The sequence below is a fragment of the Lygodium microphyllum genome, chromosome 11, assembly GCF_053477565.2.
Source record: "Lygodium microphyllum isolate KBCC chromosome 11, Lygodium_microphyllum_v1.1.10, whole genome shotgun sequence".
In the NCBI taxonomy this organism is placed as follows: Eukaryota; Viridiplantae; Streptophyta; class Polypodiopsida; order Schizaeales; family Lygodiaceae; genus Lygodium; species Lygodium microphyllum.
The window spans coordinates 125,599,183-125,623,195 of NC_141145.1; positions in this window are offsets into that span (position 1 = coordinate 125,599,183).

Consider the following 24,013-nt stretch of genomic DNA (forward strand, 5'->3'; position numbering starts at 1 on the left):
CACAATGTGTGACCAGGCCTTCTTTTATTCAAACTATCACTAAAAGAATAAACAATAAAGTGACGGTGACGGGCACCCACCACCTGCAGTGTGCAATGGCGGGTACTGTCAGTGTAGTAATACACGGGCGGCTAGGCAGAGGCACCTTTACCCCCAACAACCTCCCACTTAAAGATGAATCTGCCCCAATGAGGAGTGAAAAGAAAAGGAAAAGACAATACAATGTACACATGTACAACTGGATGAGGAAAAACGTCATCTCATCCAACGCCCATTAATCTCCTGAGGAAGGCAATGCGCTCAATAGTGAGGCTTTTTGTGAGCAGATCTACACGATTTTCATCAGTGGAGATCTTGACAAGGTCAACAGACTTGTCCTCCACGACCCCACGTATAAAGTGATACCTCACCTCAATGTATTTCATCTTCGCATGGAAGACCGAATGCTTGGCTAGCTAAATAGCACTCATAGAATCCGAATGCAGTGTGGGTATAATATCAATCCCAAGGTCATGAACCAAACGGCCCAACCATATGGCCTCCTTGCAAGCCTCAGTGGCCGCAACATACTTGGCCTCAGTGGTAGAGAGAGCCGTACACTTGTGAACCCTGGGCATTCAAAAAATAGCACCTCGAGCATAGGTAAAGACATAGTCGGAAGTGGACTTCCTACTATCTACATGTCCTGCATAATCGGAGTCTGTGTAGCCCACAACTCCTATATCCTGGCTGCCATAGCAAATACACATATCTAATGTGCCCTTCAGGCATCTCATGATACCCTTTACGACATCCCAATGCTTTTTGCCAAGTGTAGCCATATAGTGTGCCATAACACCAACTGGAAAGGCAATATCTAGACGAGTGGCTATCATAGCATATATCAAACTGCCCACGACTGATGCATAAAGGATCTTGATCATCTCGGCCCTCTTCTCATTCGTCTGCGGACAATCAGCCTGTGAAACCTTCACATAAGAAGGTAATGGACAGCCAATAGGCTTTACGTCCTGCATACAAAAACGCTCAAGGACTTTATGAATGTACTCCCTCCGTGAGAGGTAGAGTAGTCCCTAATGCATGTCGCGCTTAATGAGCATACCAAGAATGTGAGAGGCCTGTCCCAAATCCTTCATCTCAAAGCTCTTCTTTAGCTAAGATTTAAGAGCATCCAGCTCATCATGAGCTTTCCCTACTATTAGCATATCATCCACATAAAGTACCAAAATAAGCAATGAACCATCATGGGCTTTCTTCGTGTAAAGACAAGGATCCATATCACTTCTATTGTAGCCCTATGAGTGCATAAAGGCATCAAACTTATGATACCACTCTCTACGTGCCTGCTTTAAGCCATAAAGACTTTTCTTCAACTTGCACACTAGGTGCTCCTTGTCAGGTTCTGCAAAGCCCTTAGGCTGCTCCATGTATATCTCGTCATGCAAATCCCCATGCAAGAATGCAGTCTTGACATCCATCTGGTACAAGTCCAAGTCAAGTTGCATGACTAAGGCCAAAACCAAGTGTAGGGTGGTCATCTTGACCACAAGAGAAAAGACTTCATCAAAGTCAACTCCATGCTCCTGTTTAAAACCCTTAGCGACAAGTCTTGCCTTATAAGCCGGCTTGGGGCTTCCAGGGGCACTTTTCAACTTGTACACCCATTTGCATGGCAAAGCCTTATTGCCCTTAGGTAGTGCAACCAAATCCCAAGTCATATTCTTGTGCAGGGAGTCTATCTCAGATTGCATAACCCTCTCCCAGGGGTGACTATCACCCCTGCACATAGCCTCGTCATAGGTGAGAGGCTCTCATGTATCTGTAACCAAGACATAATGCATCAAGGGCTCAAATCTATCAGGTGGGCGTCTATCTCTAGTAGACCATCTCACAGCAGGCTCTGCGGGGTCGATCCAACACCTTGGCCATGTGTACCAACTGCTGCTGCAGGCTATCCAACTGGCTGTGCAGGAGCACATGGCTCCTCCTGGAATATAGCCGTGCGTATCTCTACCACCTTCTCAAGCTGCCTATGCATCTTGTCTTCATGGAAGACTACATCATGGCTGCAGATGACTTTCCGCACTTGCGGATCCCAGAGGCGGTAACCCATCTCACCTGCATCCCCATAGCCAAGGAAAATGCATTTGATACTCTTAGGATCCAACTTAGTATGCTTGTCTTTGGACACATTGCAGTGCCTCACATCCAAAGACACGTAGATGCGTATAAGATGGAGGTTTTCCAGTCCATACCTCCTCTACAACTTGGAAATCCAAACCACTAGAAGGTGGTCTATTTATGGCATGCACAGCTGTACTGACTGCCTCAGCCCAAAAGCTTTGTGGTAAGCCTGCATGGCTAAGCATATTGCGTACACGCTCCTGGATGGTTCTATTAATCCGCTAAGCCAAACCATTCTGGGGTGAGGTATAGGGGACGGTCAATTGACGCTTAACACCCCTCTCGTCACATAGTTGCTCAAAAGCACGTGACACATATTCTCCCCCATTGTCAATCCTAAGGCATTTCAGCCTATACCCAGTCTGGTTTTCAACAAATACAAGCCATCTCTGAAATACAGCCAAGACATCGAACTTAAGCTTAATAGGGTAAGCCCAGACTTTATGTGAAAAATCATCAATGAATATCACAAAATACTTTGCACCCCCCCATAGACTGACAAGCATGGGCCCACAGACATCGGAATGTACCAATGCCAGGGGCTCACTCATGCATGTCCTAACAAACTTCTTATGTGTATTCCTAGTCTGTCTGCCATAACGACAATGCTTACATGAATCAAAACATGCGTAGTCAAGGGGCGATAAGTACTACAAACTAGAAAGCATTTTTATTCCCTTCAAGGACATATGGCCCAAACGGGCATGCCAAAGAGATACATGTGGGATGGAACCCACTGATAAAACATGGTCAACAGATGACCCATCAACTATAAGAGGATAGAGGTTGCTAGCTTTGGCACCTCTAGCAAGCACAAGTCTGCCACGCTTGATCTTCCAGGCAGAATCCCCAAATGAAACATGAAACCCAGCATCATCAAGCTACCCTGTAGACATAAGACTGCATGTAAGGCGCAGGTACATGATGTACATCCTTAACAGAAAAGTACTGCCAATAGAGAACTGCAGCCGTGCATCCCCAATGCCAACAATAGCAAGTGACTTGGTCATCACCCAAGCAAACTGAACCAGAGACAGTGCGGTAGGAGTGGAACCACTCACGTCATGGTGTAATATGAAATGAAGCACCAGAATCCAAAAGCCAGCACTACGCATACATAGAGTGAACATCGGTCAATGATGTAGCATCACAAGAACTAGCTGCAAGTATGTACTCATCGAAGTCATCAGTCTACATGACATTTATCTCCTCGATTTTCACACTGGATTTCGCAGGCATAATGTTGCAATCAGAGGACTTTTCGTGTATTTTGTCTTTCTCCTTCTCTTTGTGCTTCTCATTGTGCAACTCATGACACTAGGCGCGTATATGACCCTTTTTACCGCAATGATGACATGTCACATTAGCATTTCTCCCACGAAACTTGCTGCACAACTTACCACGCAACTTAGACCTAGACTTCTGCAAGTCTCTACCACGGCCGTTCCCATGGTCATTCTTGCCATTACCATCTCTACCTCTAATAGTCAAAGCATGCGACACACGAGAGGCGTCCAATTTCTTACGGTTAAGCTCTTCCTGCAGAAGAGCACTCTCTACATCAGGCAAGTTCAAAATAGTAGCAGAAGCACATAAGGCAATGCGGAATACATCCCATGACTCGCTTAGAGTCCCAAGAAAAAACAATGGAGTAACCTCATCATTAAAGGTAATACCCTATGAAGTTAAGTTCTTGAGAATAGCATGGAAGTGGCTCAAATGAGCAGACATTGTCATATTCTCCTTCATGCGCAGGTCCATAAGCTGCTTCAGCTAATACATCTGACTTGCTGGACTTTTCTTGTCATAAAAGTTCTTAATTTTATCCCAAAGCTGCCAAGCACTCTGTGCTTCCTCAATCACATTATAATGCACCTATTCAGTGAGAGACAATATGAGGGTGGACTTGCATAACTCATCAAGCTCATCACATTCGTCATCAGTCATAGTTTCAGGCTACTCGCCATGCGTCCTTAGTGGCTTTATCTGCAATTTTTGCACCAATACCTGTCAAACTTGGCTCTTCCAATAGACATAATTCGTACCATCAAGTTTAGTGATGTTAAAGATAGCATTGTAAGTGGAAAAAGAACCCATAATGCAGTCCAAAACAGTGCAAACAGTTCAAAACTGCTTGTTGTTTTTTATTGTAAATAGCCAAAAATACCACAAAAACCAAGGCAAAATAGCCATGAACTGATAGCTAATGATGCTGTCCACCAAGTACCATCAAAAGTACATAAAATCAGGATGATTCAGCATGAAAAATCCACATTAGTCCATATATAACTGCTTGCTGTAATAAATTACAGCCATGTACAATGAGAGCAAACTGTAGGCAAAATCAACGCACCACGTCAACCACTGACTGTCAAAGCATAACCAGCATCAAGCGGGCATAAATTAGCATATGACAGTCATACAGACATCGAGCAAACACCTAAGCATGTCAAACGAATCCGTCAGTAAGCCGGCACACCCCCTGTGTAATAAGGCAAAGTGTACACAACACTGGCAAGACCTGACACAAAGAGGTGTGCTCATGGAGTGGGAAGCCCAAATTAGCCCAAGTACATGTATGCGGACCACGACATATCAACCATCCAACATCCAAGTGAAGAAGATCCCAGTCTTAGAAGACTCAAAGCTCAATAGTATAAACCACCTGTTCAATGTCTGTCAAACATCCAATGATGCTCCCACTAGCACAAAAGCCGTATGGATCAAGCCAAGAAGCTCAAGAAAGGCATATGAGAGCACTAGTGACGAACTATCCAAGACCAAACATCAATAAGACATCATGAGCAAATAGGCTATATAGCCTCCAAATAGAGCATCCATAGACATCAACTGTATCCCAAATACAACTCTGGCAAGCCAAGAAATATCCCAAGTAAGTTCCGAGAAGCCAGATGCAAGCCAAGTCAAGGCACTAGTAACAATCGGCTCCAAACAATGTCACTAGCATGTAGTAGTGGCATATGCCAAGCATGTCAAGACCGGTCAGACATATATAACATACATGCCATATGTACATCCAAGACGAAGCATCAAATGCATTTCAAAGCCGAGCTCAAGCTCAAATGAAGATCCGGAACCAAAGACAAGCTCGATGTCGTACCCCGAAGGTCAATACTTCATTGCATATCCCAAAGACATAGCCTGAAACCAATATACATAACCAAACTGGAGGTATAAATAACCTTTCAACCAAGGTAGCATAAATCCTAACCAACAATGAAGTGTCCACATCCAAATCAAGGCTCAATAGCTCTCAAAAAGCATATCTGAGCATAAACCATAATGACCCAAGCATCAATACATCCAACAAGACACCCGAATGTCAACAAAGAGCATTATGCATAAGCCGTCCCTGATAAAACCTTGCTAGCTAAACAATGTACAGCAGTAAATCCCTGCATAAATCGAGCTATGGAAGCTCAAACCAAGTCCCAAAGCATCTCAAAACATTGGGCAAACATTCCCAAAGTATGTGGGCATCAAATATCAAGCCTCATGAGCATCACATAAGCTAAGAGCATGACATTTTCTTGTTGTGAATCAACTCAGATCTGTTGCAAAAAAATATTGTGATTAGAATTTGGCATATCTAACATTGCCATCACGTCTGGAGCATGCCAAAACCCCAAGTTAGACTCTTACCTTGCCTAAATCGGGTTCCGGATGCTCGAGATATGAGAAAAAATGGGATTTTTTAGCTAGATTTTGAAATAGGTGCAAAAAAAACGTGAGCTGACTGTGGGGGTTGTTGGTTATGCTGAGGATAAGGGGGCTAATGGGGGCATACAAGGTGCCCAATGAAGCCAAGGAACACCTGCAAAGAGCCTATGAAGCCGGAGAGAGGCGGGAGATGAAATCTTACCTCGGGGGCTCTCGATGGAGCGAATTGCAAAACCGCAGAACGTAGTAGCCATTGTACTCGAAAATGGGTGGAAGAAGACTATTGCTAGCATTGCAACAATCTCCAGGAGGTCATAGCGCCAATCGATCATGGGTATGTCCAATAGTAGTGGACAATAAGCTTTCAATGAAAGGGAGCTCCCTAACAAGATAATCCTTACCAAGTATAGTAAGCATTCATTGTCCCACCATCCAACTTAGAGAAGTGGATAGAAAAACCTAAATCCTACTTTGATATATATTTAAGAACACATGACCAAAGTATTTACTTCACCGCCCTCCATCTAGAAGGATTTTCCCACACGATGGCGATATGTCAAAAGAGAAAATCAATTGATAAATGGTTAAGATGATTTCAAGGCACAAACGACACAAGTTTTTGTATCACACGTAGAAACAATGGTTAGCAAGGTGTTGGTAGCAATTAGAGAAAAATAGCCTCTTAGGAGAGTATACCAATCAATTTCTAAAGTTGACCATGCACATGGACTCTATAAATGATGATGCCAAATGCGACAATATACATTTAAGGCTTAGATATCCAAGCTTGTCCACACTAATGTGATGGCACAAAAACCCACTTTGCTCTTAGAAAAAATGCCTCTCAACTAAAGAGTTTACCATGCATGTGGAGTTTGTAAATGATGATGCCAAACACCACAATATACATTTATGGCTTAGATCCAAGCGTGTCCACACTAATGTGATTGCACAAAAACCCAATACTCTCTTCTAAGTAATTGAGTGGGCCAAAAAATATCTCAAAAAGTATACGATGGATGTCAATTTTTAGCAACCTTTTGGATAGCATAGCATTGTTATAAATAGGGACAATACATGGACACTTTTGGTGAAACCAACATGTCATGGCAACTGAGAAGTGCCAACCTATCCCTCATTTAATGCATCTAACCAATGAAGCAATTTTAAGACAGCATTCAACCTTAGATAGAATATAGGCAAGTTGAAAATAAACCAATAGCTTCTCCTTCTCAAGGTGGCCAAAAGTTTTTTTCCAATGGACCTCTTCAAGGAAAGAAATGAAAAGGGATTATGCTTTAGGTGTGAAGAGAAATATATGACTAATCATGTGGTAAAATGTGTTTGTAAGAAGGCAAAAGTCAACAATATGTTTATCATTAAGGAATTGGGAGATGAAGATGAAGTTACAAATGTGCTTGCACTCAATGATAATGAAGTAGAATATGATGATAGTAATGACCATTATTAATATTATGATCCCTCTTGGGTAGCCAAATGCACTTTGATTTGGGTAGAGATGATCATAGTAAGCTATCATGGTCTACTACTTCAACCTATTTTATATCTATGGATGCTTTAATAGGTTCAACAAGCTCATATTCAATGGAGATGATCATAGCAAGCTATCAAGGTTTACTACTTTAGCATGTTCTATCTCTATGGATGCTTGGATAGGTTTAAGAAGCTCAAGTATGCTTAGGATTCAAAGGAACATCCACGGCAAGGTGGTTTACATTTTGGTTGATAGTGGTAGCATGCACATTACATAGCTTCATTAGCAAACAATCGATAGATTAAGATGCTTTCCTGCTACTTTATAGCAATATCCCATCAAAGTACAAGTGCCTAATGGGTATGAAGGAATTAGCATCCAAAAGTGCTCAAAAGTCCCTTTATAATCAACTAGACATTATGTTGCATAGGTGGATTTGATATCACTAGAAATGGGTCCCATTGATGTTATTTTGGGTTGTGATTGGCTAAGGTAGTTAGGAAAGGTTATTATGGACTTCACTTAGCTATTATGTAGTTTATGTGGGAAGGATAGCTCATACATCTTGAAGGAGTCCAAAGTAAAGTGGATTTTCAGCATATTACAACAAAACAACTCAAAAAGGATTTCAAAAAGAGGTCACAAATCTTTGTTTTACATCTCATCAAGGAAAATGTAGATCGTTCCACAAATTCAACAAAGGGATTAGCACTTACATCTATACTGGAAGAATATAGGGATTTTTTTCAAGTACTTAGAGCCCTCCCACCTAAAAGAGGAGTTGATCATCTCATTGACTTTGAGTCCAACTCAAAGCATATCAGTAAGTAGCTAGGTTGATAGGTCTTCACATGGTTAGAGTTCTAATATTTCAAGAAATTTGGGAGACTAGAATTAGACTTGTATTTAAAGTCATTAAGGACTAAGGAGAAGGTAAGTTGTGGAGCAAAATCAAGTATAAAAGTTGGTTTTGGTATATTGCTTGTATGGTTGGTAAATTGGATAAAGAGGATCATGCTAGATTAACATCTATGCTAAAATTTTAAAATCTATCTTTTCAAGTCTATTAATTTTTTTAAGAAGTTTTAACATTTATACTTTGCCATGTATTAATGTTGGTACAAGATTAATGTTGTATTTTAAGCTTTACACTTTCTTTACACACCCACATCTCACATGTGCATGATGTGCATGCAAATGCATGTGCATACAACACACATCCGTGCTCTCGAAAAACTATTTGAGGCATTGACAGACTACATACATGGGTTGTCTGTTAATAACATGTAACAAGATTTTTAATGTGTCAACACATTTTCCATCAATGATCGTCACCATTGAAAATGAGGAAAAAGAACTTGTTCACAAGGATTACAAGTTCATAAGCCAATTCCTCATCCTATCATTGCTTACACAATTTATCTTCATTGTCCTTTATAAATTAAGGTGGTCAGTAACACATTATCATGTGTGCTCAACACTACACATCTAAAGTCACATAATCATTTTCTCTAGGAAGTAGCAAACATGGAGAGTTCACATGTGCATGACCTATAAGAGAGAAGAAGAGAGCTTTTTACATTGTGAGAGAGAGAGAGAGAGAGAGAGAGAGAGAGAGAGAGAGAGAGAGAGAGAGAGAGAGAGAGAGAGAGAGAGAGAGAGATCATCTAGGCATGAACCGACATCTATTAGGCTTGCTACTAATTGGATCCTAACACCTTAGGGGCACATGCTTTTTGGAATTTGGTTGGGCTTACTAGAATCAGGAGCACATGTTTTGATAAGGTTCCTTAAGCAAAGTGCTAAAGCTCTTTTCAGTTCCAAGTTACATGTCTAGGTCAAAATTGACCTTAAAATTTCCAACCCTAATACAAGTTTTACCAATGAGGCCTACCCAGGCTACAAATAGTAAACAATCAAATGCCACCACATACACAAGCAAACATGCAAATGCACAACCTAGGTAGGCAACATGCATGACAAAGGACCACACACTTGATCAAGCGTTAAAAAAAGGAAAAATATATAGCATAAGCTAATTAAAATTGATGTATGCAAACAATCAACACAAGCAAATGATTCTTTTTGCTAAAATAAACAATCTAGCTCAAAGAAAGTTTCATATCATCATGCCGTGCATCAACATCAGAAAAATAATAGCTATCAAATCATAGAATCTATCTTACTTTGGCCTTTGTGTATTTTCTAATTGTGTTGCATCCTAGTGTAATTATTTTAGCAATCACTCTATTAAGTGTCTAAAGAAAAGTACCATAAGATGTATGCAAGTGATAAATCACAAGAGATTGGGCTTCTTACAAAAGGAGTTGCATCCAACGGTAGAAATAACTCTACTTGGGACTTCAATATCTTGTTCAATAGATGAAAACTATAGAATCCCATTTGATAAAATCTTTGATACCTTTGTTGGTTTTTCAACATTGCTTTGACCTAAATGTAGTTGTTCCCATAGTGTTACTTGCCTAGGAACATCAAAGTGAGATCTTATATTGAGGAGAGTCCGTTGTATCAATTGCAAGGATGCCGACCATGGTAAACACAAAAGACCTTCTAAAGTACAGAGCCATGCATCTTATATGTCCCATTTCATCATCTCATGTTAGAAGCAATTGGATACACATGTTCAAGTAGAGAAAAAGCATCTCATAGTCCATCCTATATGAACAAACATATGAACCTAGAATAATCTATTTTATCGACTCTCTCACGTGACTACCTCTTTCTTATCAATCACTCACTTGCTTATCAACCAGATTAATACAAAAAGCATTCATAAAAATAATGGCATTTACTTACTTAATAATAATCAACTAAAAAATCCACATGCTTTTTGTTACAATGGATATCTATGCAACATCTCCACAATGCAAAGTTACATATTTGTAAGAATCTCAAATAGGTTTGTCTCCTCTTCTTATTGGAACATTTATTCTCAAATACGATCCATTTCTCTTCAACAAATTCTACAATTTGCACATTGAGTGAAACCCCTTGGTCACCACACATGAGAAAGAAAGTTTAGGGTTCTATTTATTTAGTTTAATTGTGTCCTTCACCATCATTGCCTTTCTCCTTCCCTTTCATTTGTAATGTGCTCACTAGGACCACATCATCTTCTGCATCCTCACAAAGAAGTCCCATATTGGTGTTGATAGCCATAAGAACTCCAACCCTTTGGGGTGTGGAACTCAAGTGGCATCCATAGAGGCATAAACTTGCCATGACAATGGCATTAAGTGTATTTATTCTATGATTTTCTTCTTCTTTTTTTGTATTGTCTGTTTAGGATGATCAACATCATATGTCCCTTAGATCTCATGATTAAGTGTAGAAGTTAGATTTTCCTAGTCTTTTGATCTAAGCCCTCCCTTTCTCACATGGGTTCACATCTCCTCATAGCACTTGATAAGATCATGTGCACTAGTATATTTCTACACAGCCCTATTAGGTTTTCAACCTAGGAAGTACTAGAACTATTAGAAGTACCTATCATCAGAGCACTTTTCCTGGTTGAGGTAATTGATTTAGATAGAGACTGCTCATGTAAAGATGTGTTTTCCTATGAATTTGTAAGTCCCCCTCCATCATGTAAGTGTAAAAAGAAAAACTTCCCATACTTAGCTAGGAGCAAGGAACATAGTCACTATATTGCAAGCAATTCAACCGGCTCCCTCCATCATGTTTGTGTAAGAAGAAAGACCTCCCATACCTTGCTAATTGCAAGGAACATAGTCATCATATTGCAATTAATTCCATTGGCTCCTGCCTATTTTGCTCCCCTCCCTTCATTGTCACCATGTAATGAAACAAATTGAGGGGAAACATTTGCTCTCTAAGGAATGGGATGACAAACATGATCAATAGAGTATGATAATTGGATAAGTATAATTGTTCCATGAGCATATCAATTTCAATATCCATTACAAGCAAATATACAAAGCTTTAGAATTCTTAAATCATTGTGTTTCATAGAGAAATTTATTCATCCATGGAATTCTCATAAGGTAAACCTAAGCTACAAAGCTAAATCATGGATTTCACCTAAGCTACAAACCCTAAACTAGCATAGAATTCTCAAGTAGTTATTTTGTGTACATAAAATTGCATTCTCAATTAAAAATTTTATGAAAACCCATAATCATGCTACATAGTTGTGATACACTCTAAACCTAAAGATGCACAATAATTCTTTTGATACTTGATAAAACAAAGTTTGCAAGGGAGACTTTTTACAATGTTTCTCTACATATGACAAAAGGGCATGTATGTATGTCATGAATTGCATTGTGCTAGGTGGATAGATGGGATTTTTGTTTTTTCTATGTTGATTATTAGTAGCTAGGCTAATTTAGATGTAAGGATATTTTATTTTGTTTTGTTGTCATTGATGTGTGAATTATTATTCATTAGCATGCTTGTTATTTGTATGTACATGATTGTTTATTATATTTTTATAACCCTTGTATTATGGCATTTTAGCAAGACAACTATTTTTGTAAGGTTAGAAGCACTGCTTATTCCTTAACAATAATGAGAGAAAGCAAGGTGTTCAATCCAAGAAAAGAAAAATCCCAAAATGGATGCACATTACTATTTTGAGCACAAAATACACCTCCCTAGATCCAAGTGCAATAGGAATGACAACTCATTAGAAAATACCATATTCCTTGAACCAACATAACAATTATACCAAGTTCAGTTCTCATATATATTGAAACATGTATACACATACACATATATACATAGCCTATTCTAGCTCAAAGCAAGGAACATCATAGCCTTTATGATCACAATCAATGGAACATGGTGTATAAGAGTGTGTTCACATTGCAACTCATTCTTCAATGAACTTAATGTCTACAACTCCAGGTAGATAGCTCTTTTGCACTTGTAATAACTCCAAGTAGATAACTCATTCTTCAATGAACTTAATGTCTAAGATAATCAAGCTCTTAACCCAAGGCTTGCATGCTTAGAGCATCAGCCCTCACAATCTTTTACAAATTCGAGCAAAGTGGGAGAGTGGAAATGCTTAGACCATGTTTGAGGAGGTTTCCACTTTAAGACACTTAGAACTTGCAAGAACCAACTTCATGAGCCACCCCCACACCTCCACAAGTACTCTTACATTTATTGAGTCTTTGACACAAACACATATGGGCTTCATCCACAACGACTTGTCTTCCAACATTGCACCTCTACCAACTCGGCTTAAAATCTCTTACACTCCTCCAGAACTATTAATGACTCCATTAGTAGCATCTTGTTCTATTCACTATTCCCCTTATCCTTGTAGCATCCCACTCTCTTATATACTCCTTAGGTTGGTGTCATAAATATTGCCATGCTTTCACTTTTGCTTTTGCTCCAACTAGATTTTCTCTTGCTTTAAGAGCTATGGGGCTTCCACAAATAGCATTGCCATGCTTTCACTTTTTATTTTGCTCCTATACGCTTTTCTCTTACTTTTTCTCTAGAGGTATGGGGCCTCCACAAATAGCATTTCCACCTACTTTTTGCTTTCCTATGCTTGGTGGCATTCATAACAACATCACTATCATCATTGCTTGCTTTTGCTCACTTTAGGCATGTCACATCACCTACCACCTCATGCTTTCTTCACCAAAAAGCACCTACTTTTTCCAACTTGCATTCCATGTCATCATGCCCATTGAATTTTGGGTGGCCACATCACATCAACATATGGTTAGCCCACCATGCCACTTTCTAGGTCCACATGCTCTTCCACCAAGATGTACCCCAAGTTGTCACCCTAGGTCATCAAGATAGCACCTCATCAGTTAATAAGAAGTCTTATCAAGCTATTAAGCTCCCCATATTTTGAAATGATCACAAACGGCATGATATTTTCCTTTCCCTGCTTTCATAGATATCTTCGCGATGATAGGTCTACTTCTCTTGTTGTCAAAAATATTAGAGCTCCAAGATTAGTACCCAATCATGGTCCTTGCACCTAGCCAAAACTTAGAACTCCTTCTACAATAATTGTGGATCCAAGGAAAACCCTTGTAGTCATGGGAGAAAACCCTAGAACTCTCTCCTACCTCCTACCAAAGCATAAGAGATCTAGTTGCTAAATTCATCCAGATCTATTCTACCATAGGGGGCAAAATCATCCCTTTTGTAATTTGTCATACTAAGTCCATGTGACATTGTACCACCCTTAGGCCCATTTGGTGTTTAGGAAAAAAGCCTCACATGGTTAGGCATCCCCAATCTAATAAAGAATTCATGCTTATTGTCCAAAAAGCCTCTATAGGCCTGCAAAACAATCTTCCTCCTTGTCCAAAGAAAGTGCCTCCACAAATTCTTCCTCTATCAAATTTTGTTTCATCATTGTCATAATGCAAGTCTCCTACTTCTTCAATATATACCAATTTACTCTCCTCTTGTGTAGTTCCCCATCAGAATCTACCAACTAATAAGTACCATTAGCATGTTTCCTCACAAACTTGAATGATGCTTCCCAACTTACTTGGAACTTCTAGTACCTTCCCTTATCCTCTTATCCTTGTATCCTTTATTTGTTTTCTTAATGTGTTCTTCTTGCACCGTCTCATAATGGTCCAATGATAGATTCCAATCCAACTATATCTCCTATAACTACCACAATCTCTCATGTTAGGTATTCTCTCCTTTCTTTAACCTCTTAATATTGATGTTATGGACCACTTGTAAGGTCTTTTCCAACATTGCATTATTTTGCATCATTGTCAATTTGCATATCCAACTTAAATCCCATCTTTCTAATCAAATTCCCATTTGAATCATATGTTGCAAGATCCTCTAGAAGCTTTCATATGTGCTCTCCTATATAAACCATCAAAAAATAGAGCGAAAGTATTCTCAATATCTAGTGGCTCAGGTGCTTTTGTACCTCCTTTTCCTTAATCATCTTAGGGTTCTCTCTATATGTGAGCAAGTCTACTAAAGACACTTTGGTAGTTACTTTTACCAAACACAAGAGAACTAAAACTTTCCTTTACAATCCACTTTAACAATATCTCTAATGATTTTGCAATATTTATTAGTTAAGGTAGCAAACAATAACTTGTAAAAATCATGAAAAGTTTAGGAAAGATATATGATTGAAATACTTTGCAAGTGAACACTATAGTAACCATAATTTGTTCGGCTTTCAAAAAGTTCATTTTTGCTTTACTTGTTAGATTGTTCTCATGTATTGAGAAGCTTTCCTGATTTGTAGGAATATAGTTTGAATTGCATTTTTCCCCACTAGAGGTTCCACATAAATGTCTTTCTCCCAATCTGGTAGTTGCAAACTATCCAAACCACCCAACACTTCTTTCATCTCGAGAAAAACTCCTTAGATTCTTCAATCCAAATGAAAGGATTGTATTTCATTGCTTGTGCTAAAGAGAAAATAGAAGCTAAGAGGACAATGGTATAACCCCAAACAAATGCTTTGCCTTTTAAACACAAAAGTCATACACTATTTTGTGTCTTGAAGGGAAAGGAGTACCACTAAAGCCTTCACTTTGTCAAGGTCTATTTTTATTGAACAAAAGTTATCAACTATTTCTCTATTTTGTGTCTTCAAGGGAAGGGAGTAACACCAAATCCTTCAACTTGTCAAGGTCCATTTTTATTCCATTTTTAAAAATCAAGTGTCCAAGTTGTTAGATATGCTCAATTCCCCACCTACATAAGGTGCCACCAATGATCCATTGTGCTCAAAGTTGTAAGGTCCCCATTATGAGAAGAAGAAATATGTGAACCTCGACATTTGTTGGATCTTGACTTGCATATCAAATGAGGTTTATATGACTCCATGTCAAAAAGGTGCCCTTTGTGGGTCTAGCCTTTGGTTATGTAGAGCAGTTAAGTTGATAGCAACTCAAGGAACATGTCATTGAGTTGCGGGATGTGGGAGTTATTAGGGACCCCCTATTTTGGGAACTAGGGCCACGGAAGTGGCCCCTAGTTGGGGGTTCTCAAGGGGACTAGCAACCCCCTTGACAAGGGTTTGGGGATAGCATGCTCAACTTGACAATGAAGGAAATATTCATTGGTCAACTAGAATGTAAAAATTGCATGGCACAATGGACAAATTTTGAGCAAGGTGTAAAGAATACATAACAAATATGAGAAAATAGAAACTACTTTAATTTCAAATGAACTGATATATATATGGCTCTGTTCACACATGCACTTCCACTATGAGGCTTAAATGCACTCCCATTTCCCTCCTTTTCTCGAGCTCCTGGCATCAATTTGGATTTTCACCTTCTTGCAATCCAGAGCTCGGACCCTAATGTGATTCAAAGCTCAAACCTTACCCCCACAACCTAGAGCTTGAACAAGTCCACAATCTGGACCTTAGACCTTAATGCATTCTGGAGCTTGGACCATTTCACAGTCCAAATTGCATTATGATCTGGAGTTACATTCATAACCCAGTTTGGATTTCCACGTTTGCTTGCCTCAAAGACATCTATCTAGAGTTTGTATTGGAACTTTGTCTAGAGTTTTGGTTTGGAGCTTGATCATTCTCAATCCAAAGCTCAAATTACTCCATAGTCTAGAGCTTTTCCCTACTTCACTTTGCCATTGCAAATTTTTACCTTGAGCCAATCCACCTCGGACCACCATGGTGGCCATTGCTTTGAGTGTCACAATCAAATCTCCTTTCGCCACTTGATGATCGCCTTGAATGCCATTTTGACCATGCTTTTGCTTCGAGTGTAGCAAACATGTTGTCTGGAGAAGACTCCAAATTCCTATCTAGAGTGAATTTCAGCGCAATTGTTGCTTCTAGTAGTTTATTGTAGCACTATCTCTAGTGCGCCCTTTTCGATTGGGACATCACCTTGTGCTTTTCAAGGCACCAACACATTTATTGCTTTTAATTTGCAAGAACGTATAATAAAAGATATAGAATGCAAATACAAAAGTAAAAGCCTTAGTTACGCTTTAAAAGACACACATAGAGTACCGATAAGTGAAATAGAACCCATGGAAATTGAGTGATCTAATTGATAGGGCAAAGATTTTCACCTATCCATACAATTCCTTTGACCACTCGAGGGCTATTAAGACATCATTAGCATAACCAAGGTACTCATTCAAACTCTTGTTTTGATATTGTAATTGAAGGGTTTTACTTAAGTTCATACACGCCACAATCAAGTTTCACAATGTCCACATTCAAGTTCTTGACCTACACAATTGTGATCCTTCACATATAAAGGAAGATTTTAGTGTTGAGGAGTCAAATAGGGATGTTGGGAGCAAACATAGTGAAGAACAAAATAAGAAAGGGACACAAAGAGGGAACCGATAGAGAGCTAAATTAGAAACTTTGATGAACTTGAGATCGTAGAAAAGCAATTGTTTAGGGGAAGAAAATCAAACCCACAAGGTCACGTTGATGCACCAAAATACCCTAGCTAGGAGACAAAAACCGACCCTTACAAACAAAAAGTAGAAATGAGAAAATGTGTCTATTTGGCCATAAAGGGCTACAAAGGCAACCCTACTCGGCACTTTTAAGTGTTGCAATCTTGCAAACTTTAGACTTACGTACTGCGAACCTTATGTCTCTCTAGAGAGATAGGAACCCCCACTTCCATATTAGAGCTCATCAACTTTATTGAGAGCATGATAAACCAAGAATAGCTTGTGATCTTGTTTGGATTAGGTTCTAACATGGATGGTCTAGAACTTGATGTCATTGAGTTCCCTATGGACATCCAATAGATTGTCACACTTTGCAACCACACAAGAGTAGAACATTCAAGAAGATCAATAGTTGATATCCTAGTTGATGTCTAGGCTAAGAGAAAACTTGGAAAGGACCTCATATGACAAGTGGCAAGGTTCACAAGAATTTAGAGGCAAGAAAGGTAGGAAGGAAATAGAGTTAGGTCAAATCCAAAGAACCTTGGACCTAGCTCAAGGGATGACAGAAAGCTAAAGAGGATGCAGATGAGGCTCAAGCATCCAATGCTAATATTAGTCATTTGAGCTCCTTCTCAAGTGGCTACTGGATTGAACTTTTATACAAAAAGGTAATGTTGCTCTAGCCACCACACTCTTGGCTGGATTAGGAGCAACACCACGAACTACAGGCCGAACAAAAATACCAATCATCACTAAGCAAGTTGATAAATATATGATAGGAGATGATCCTTACTACTTAGTTGAGTAGTTCGAGCAGGTATGTGAGACAGATAGCCTCATGGATGGGGACCAAAGAGTGCAAGCTTTTGGACTTTGTCTAGGCAAAAAGGGATGAACATGGTTCGCCAGCCTAGACGATACCAAGAATAATGATTTTAATGTCCTCAAGGACTTGTTCATAAAAGGCTTCTTAGAAGTGGGATATGCAAATAACTTGATTGTTGCCAGCCTCATGAACTTGAGACAAGAACTTGAGACAAGAACTTGAGACAAAAGGACAAGGAGGAGATTTGAATCTATCTCACTCATGTGAGAAAAATCTACAATTGAATCCCTACCACTCAATGACCTAATGCTAGAGTAGTATCCATTGTTTTCATCAATAGCATAAAGAATGAAGAGTTGTACAAGGCCCTAGTGAGCAACTCAAGCTTGCAAAGACATGTATTGGCAAGTGCCTTTGACCAAGCCATACGAGTTGACTTATCAACAACCAATAATTTCCCTTTAGACGGGGAGCTCCATTATCTCTCCTAGCTCTTAATGATCAAAGACTAGTTGCACCTAGGGTAGAGATTAATCCCAATGGTATACCTAGACCCCCTACATTGATTATAATGCTTCCACAAAGTGATGTTCTTGTGCTTTATGTTGAGGAACCACTAGAGGAAGAGCCATATGTGAATCCTTACATCTCATATGATGAAGAGGAAAACCTAGTTCTTATGAACTATATGCCAATTCCACTAATGTCCCTAGGTAGGGGAAGAGGATAAGGATTAGGATGAATGCAATCACAAGAACTAGTGACATGTTGGAATTTCGGCCATCCTAGACACATTTCTTCTTGATGTCTTGAATGAGAGCAAGCCAACAAAGTCAAAGTTGAGTTTAGATGCCTGAAGTGTGGGGTTACACATCCATATGCAGATTGTCTAAGGAGGAAAGCATTGTCTAGCAATGTAGGCATACCTTTAGTGCCCCTAGGTCTCTTTGATGTTGAATCACTTAATGACAAAGCCATGCCCATTCCACCAAATGTGATGACTAGGGCACATGCCAAGCAAGACAAATGTCGATACTTGGACCTAGTAATGTGGATGTTTCCTCCCTTGGCAAAGAGAATAGGATGAAGAAGAAGAAGAAGAAGAAGAGAGAGCTAAATGAAAGATCAACTTGAAAAGTGATAGTGCCACTAAATTGATGTCAAGGAGAAAAGTACCAGATGCCAAACCTAAAACCTCAGCCCCAAATATTGAGAAGAAGGGGAGTGCTAAGCAAAAAGAGTATCCTAACCCAAACCACCAATTGAAAATTATAGAGAAAGTGAGACTTCAGGTAGAGGAAGCTCAACCACATATAGGAGATTCAATATTAGACCATAGGATCAAGAAATATCTTGCATCGAGCTGCCTGCCTCTCCAACTTACTTATGATCATTCATGAACAAAGGGCAATAACCTTATGACCAATCAGGTGAAGCTACCTTGCCTCAACATGACCTAGAGATAGAAGCTCAAAAACCAAGAATGAACAAAGTTGATGAGTTCAACATGGGATTTCTAGGATCCCTTGTGTCCATTTAGGTGTCATTACCCTTAGGAGAGCTAATTAGGCAAAATGGAGGCCTATGGAGTACATTCAAGTCATGGGTTGAGGGTCAAGGAGACAATCAACATTAGCACAAGAGACTAGCAATAACACCCACATTCTAAGTGTGGATGCCCTCCCTAGTGCCAAGTTCATTATAGATTAATGAGAGATTAATGCCTTCTAGGAAGGAACTGAGATGCATGCTATGCTTCCAGTTGTGGCTTTAGGAGATGTGACTTGAAAAGGCATTGTGGATATAGGGGCAAGAGTGAGTATCCTTAGCCATACATGTTACAAGTGTGGGGTAGCCCCCCTATGGAAATAGCTAGATTTAATGTGACACTCGCTAATAGCACAAATGTTTGTCCATTTGGAGTCCTAAAAGCCTCGCTAATCAAGATAGCTGGAGTCCAGCTCTCAGTGAATTTTATTTTAATGAAGAGTTGTGACTATGACATATGACTAGGAAGACCATGGATGGGAGATGCTTGAGTAATATTAGATTAAGGTAATGGGTTAATGTTCTTTGGGAACAGAATAAAACAAGTTCAAGTGGAAATGGATATCAAAGATCTCACTTATTGACCTAGATGCCATTTCTACCACGCTTAAGGGAGAATCAATAGCAAAATCCAAATATGGCCCCTTAATTCCCTTGTCTAGAGGATGAGTGTGATTGGATCCACATACTACAAACCAGTGACTTTCCATTCTCTGATGATGAGGATGATTACAAAAGTGCTATTGACAATGAAATGATGGAAGCTTGCATTCCTAAGGATGATGACCCACTTGCTATACCTCTTTGCATGATGCCAAGAACCTTAGACAAAAGGCCAATGCCTATGACATACCATGTTCTAACTAAGGATGATGACTTACTTACAATACCTCTTTACATGATGGAAAGAACCTTAGGCAAAAGGCCAATGCCTATGGCATACCATGTTCCAATGAGAAAATTAGAATTGCATAGGATCCTTGAATATTTGACTGGGAAACTAGTCAACGAACCTGCTGCCAATCTAAAACCTCTCAGAGATCTCATGGAGAACCTGAAATGGAAATGGAGTAGAGTGCATGACCTTAATCTCTTATACAATTGGACTCTACTCAAGGACAATGAAGACTTGAAAGTTGATGAGCAAGCAGAGGATGAGCTCTCTAAATGAGAGCATTTTGATTATGAATACGTAGACTACGACTTTGGGATAGAAATGAGTGATGAGGAAGTAGATAGCATTAGCTATGACATAGACAGGTGGATAATTAAGCAAATTACTATGGATTCTAAGCCTAGAGAGACTAATGTATTCAGAATTGAAGAAGAAGTCATCAGGATGGATCGCAAAGGGTGGATCGCAATTAGTCCCGGTTAAAACACTTAGATGTAGTTGACTATGAGTGAGTAGGATTGACCTAGGCTAAACTTACAATGCTATATGAAATAGGATCTGCAACAGAGCTTTGACCACACAGTGAAGCTCCCTCATCCCATGAAGGGTGTAAATTCAACTCTAGATTCAAGGTTAGCTCTAATAGTGATCATGAGATACCATGGCCCTCTAAGACTTGACAAACTAAAGGAGACCTTCCACTCCACTTAAGGTGCAAAAGGTTGAAGGAGGAGAAAAATAAACAACCCAAGGATTTAAAAGCAGAATGGTCAAAGAAACCTCATGATCTGCTTTCGAATAGTGGTGTTAATGGGAGACAAAAGGAAAAGCCACATGCAAATGAACCCATTGAGGGAGTTGCGAAGGTTAATGAAGCCAACTCAACAAGGGACATAGGTATACATACACATATATATTCATGCATACATATAGGCTACCCATACATATACATATAGGCATATGCATGGACTATAGATGGGATATAGATATGCATGTATGCATGTATATACATAGCCTATACACACAAATATATGCATATATATACTTATACAATTCAAGCCTTGTGACTTGTGTTCATAGCTAATGACATGACTGAAAAGGAAGAGACCAATCTCATTCATCTCTTACAAGAGTTCTCCGATGTGTTCATGTGGCCCATGGAAGAGTTGAAAGGCATTGACTTGAGTATTGTGACTCATAACATCACTATGGTGAATGATGCAACACCAATAAAACAAAGACCGTACACTATGAATCCTAAGCATGCTCATGTAATAAAAAAGAAGATTGACAAGATCTTGAGTGTTGGATCCATTTACGAGATTAAGCACATGGACTAGGTATCACCCATATGATTGTACTAAAAAAGAAAGGAAAGATCCAAGTGTGTATTAACTATAAGAAAGTCAATGCAGTGATGAAGAAAGACAAATATCCGTTGCCTTACACTGAGAACATTCTTGAGAGAGTAGTAGTAAAGGAAGCATGTAGCTTGCTAGAAAAACTTTGTATCGTCTTTGAGCAGGGTAGACAATATGGTCTCTTGTTGAGCCCCTTGAAGTGCTAGCTTTGGGTCAAACATGGTTGCATAGTAGGGCACGTAGTGTCGAGGAATGGGATTGCCACCGACTTATTAAAAGTCAATGTGATCATGGATCTTCCACCTCTGACCAACTACAAGGGAGTTCAGTGATTTCTTGGCCATATTGGATACTATTGGTAGCCATGTTGAACAATGCATTAATTTCTAGACCCTTTACAAACAATTGATTGTGTTTGGGTGGTCAGAAGAATGTCAGCATGCCTATGAGAAGCTTAAACAAGCTCTAACTCTAGCACCCATTTTAAGAGCCCTAGATTGTTCTACCACTTTTCATATACATACTAATGCTTCAAAATTCACTGTGGGAGCAGTGTTGTGCCAACCTAATAAACATAATATGGATTTCCTAGTGAGCTTTGCAAGCACACAACTGACTGATACTGAGATGAATTATTTGATGGTAGAGTGGGAAGGGTTACCTATGGTGTTCGTAATCAAGAAATTTAGACATTACCTTTTAGGTACACCATTCACCTTTTTTGTAGATAATCAGGCATCGGTTCATCTTGTGAACAAGCCATGTGTGATAGAGTGCATTTGCCGAATGGTTACTGCTTTTATTGGGGTTTGATTTCTTAGTGTGGTGGGTAAAGGAAAACAACACCATATGGTTGATCAATGTCTCACACATACCCACTGGAGACGTAGTTGAGCAAGGCATCATGGATGATCCACATGATGCTCATCTCTTCAAGATCTCTAATGAAGAAGAGCTTCACAAAGCATATCTTACACCTTACTAGGAAGACAACATAGTTCATATCTTGGAGAAAGGGATCCTAGATCACCCAATGGAGAAGGCTAGACTACACGAATTTGAATATCCATTTTTGCAAAAGTGGTTCTCTCTCCATGTACAGTGGGCACAACTCAATTGTTAGATAATGACAGATGCTAAGCCACATCATGTCATTAAAAGAATTGAGTATGACCCCACTTATATGGGTCCAATATCATTTTGCATGTTATCCATCCCATAGAAGCAACCATTAGAGAACCATGTTCTACTACATTTGTAATTGGATCGAATACTTAGTGAGGAGGAACTTCACTTTGTCAACTAGTTGGGCATAGAGGATTGCCTCATGAATGTCCTCACATCACATACATCACTCATGTGGGCATCAAGCCAAGTGATATGGACCATTACGTTGCCTTGGAATACAATCCTAACTTTTATGATTGGCTTCTTTAGCAAGCTCCCACATCATCCAATTATCTTAAATTTACTTGTACATATATTGCATTCATATTGTAAATGCATTTCATTCATTTCCTTTTCTTTCTTTTTCTTTCATTATTTGATAATCATTCTTGAGCCATGGAAAATCACACCTCCACAGTTCACCTCTCCTGCAAACTAGGAAGCATTGCCAACTTTTAGGGAAAGGGAGGGGGTAAATAAGAATTATTTCCTTTTAAGAATTAGGTAGTGAATAAATTTTGAAGAAATGAAATATACTAGCTTATGTAATCTGAATTTGTTCTCTCATCACATGTCTCCTTTCTTTCTTCCAAATACATTGGGAAATGGCAGGAGTTGATGCGAAGATCATTCATGAAAGGCATAGTAAGCCTTACATTCCCTTCATAGAAGTAGAACTAGCAAAGTATAATATGAATACATACATCCTAAGGAATGAGAAGGATATGTGTTTCTAGTGGTTTATGTAGATGATCTTATCATCATTGGAGATGATGAAGAGGGCATTGCTGAAATTAAATCATGTTTATAGGCTGAATTCAGAGTCAAAGACCTTGGTGAACTAAAGTATTTCCTTGAGATTGAGGTAGCCTCTATACCTGAAGGTATACGGTTGCTACAAAAGCAGTATGCTCATGACATGTTACAGAAGTATGGTATGGCTGAATGCAAGCCTATGGAGACACCTCTTGATCAAAATATCAAGCTACAAATTGATGTTGAGAATGGCATAGAGAATGTGGCGATGTATCAACAGATTGTGGGCGGCTTGATATACTTGACTCCTGACTTATGTTATGCAGTGGGGCTGATTAGTCAGTTCATGCAGAAGCCTCACAAACCACATTTAGATGCAGTCAAGAGGATCATGAGATATATAAAGGGTACTATAGATTATGGGTTGCTTTATACATATGGAAAATCTCTTGACTTGACAGGGTTTACTGATGTTGATTGGGCTAGTTGTGCCTATGACAGGAGGTCAACCAGTGGTTATGCATTTAGATTGGGCAACAGTATGATTAGTTGGTAGAGTAAGAAACAACCTACTGTTCCATTGTTTAGTATAGAAGCTGAGTACAGAGGAGCTACCTTAGCCGCTTGTGAAGTAGTTTGGTTGATGAAATTGCTAAAAGACTTGGGAATACAGTTGGAAAGCAGAGTGAGATTGC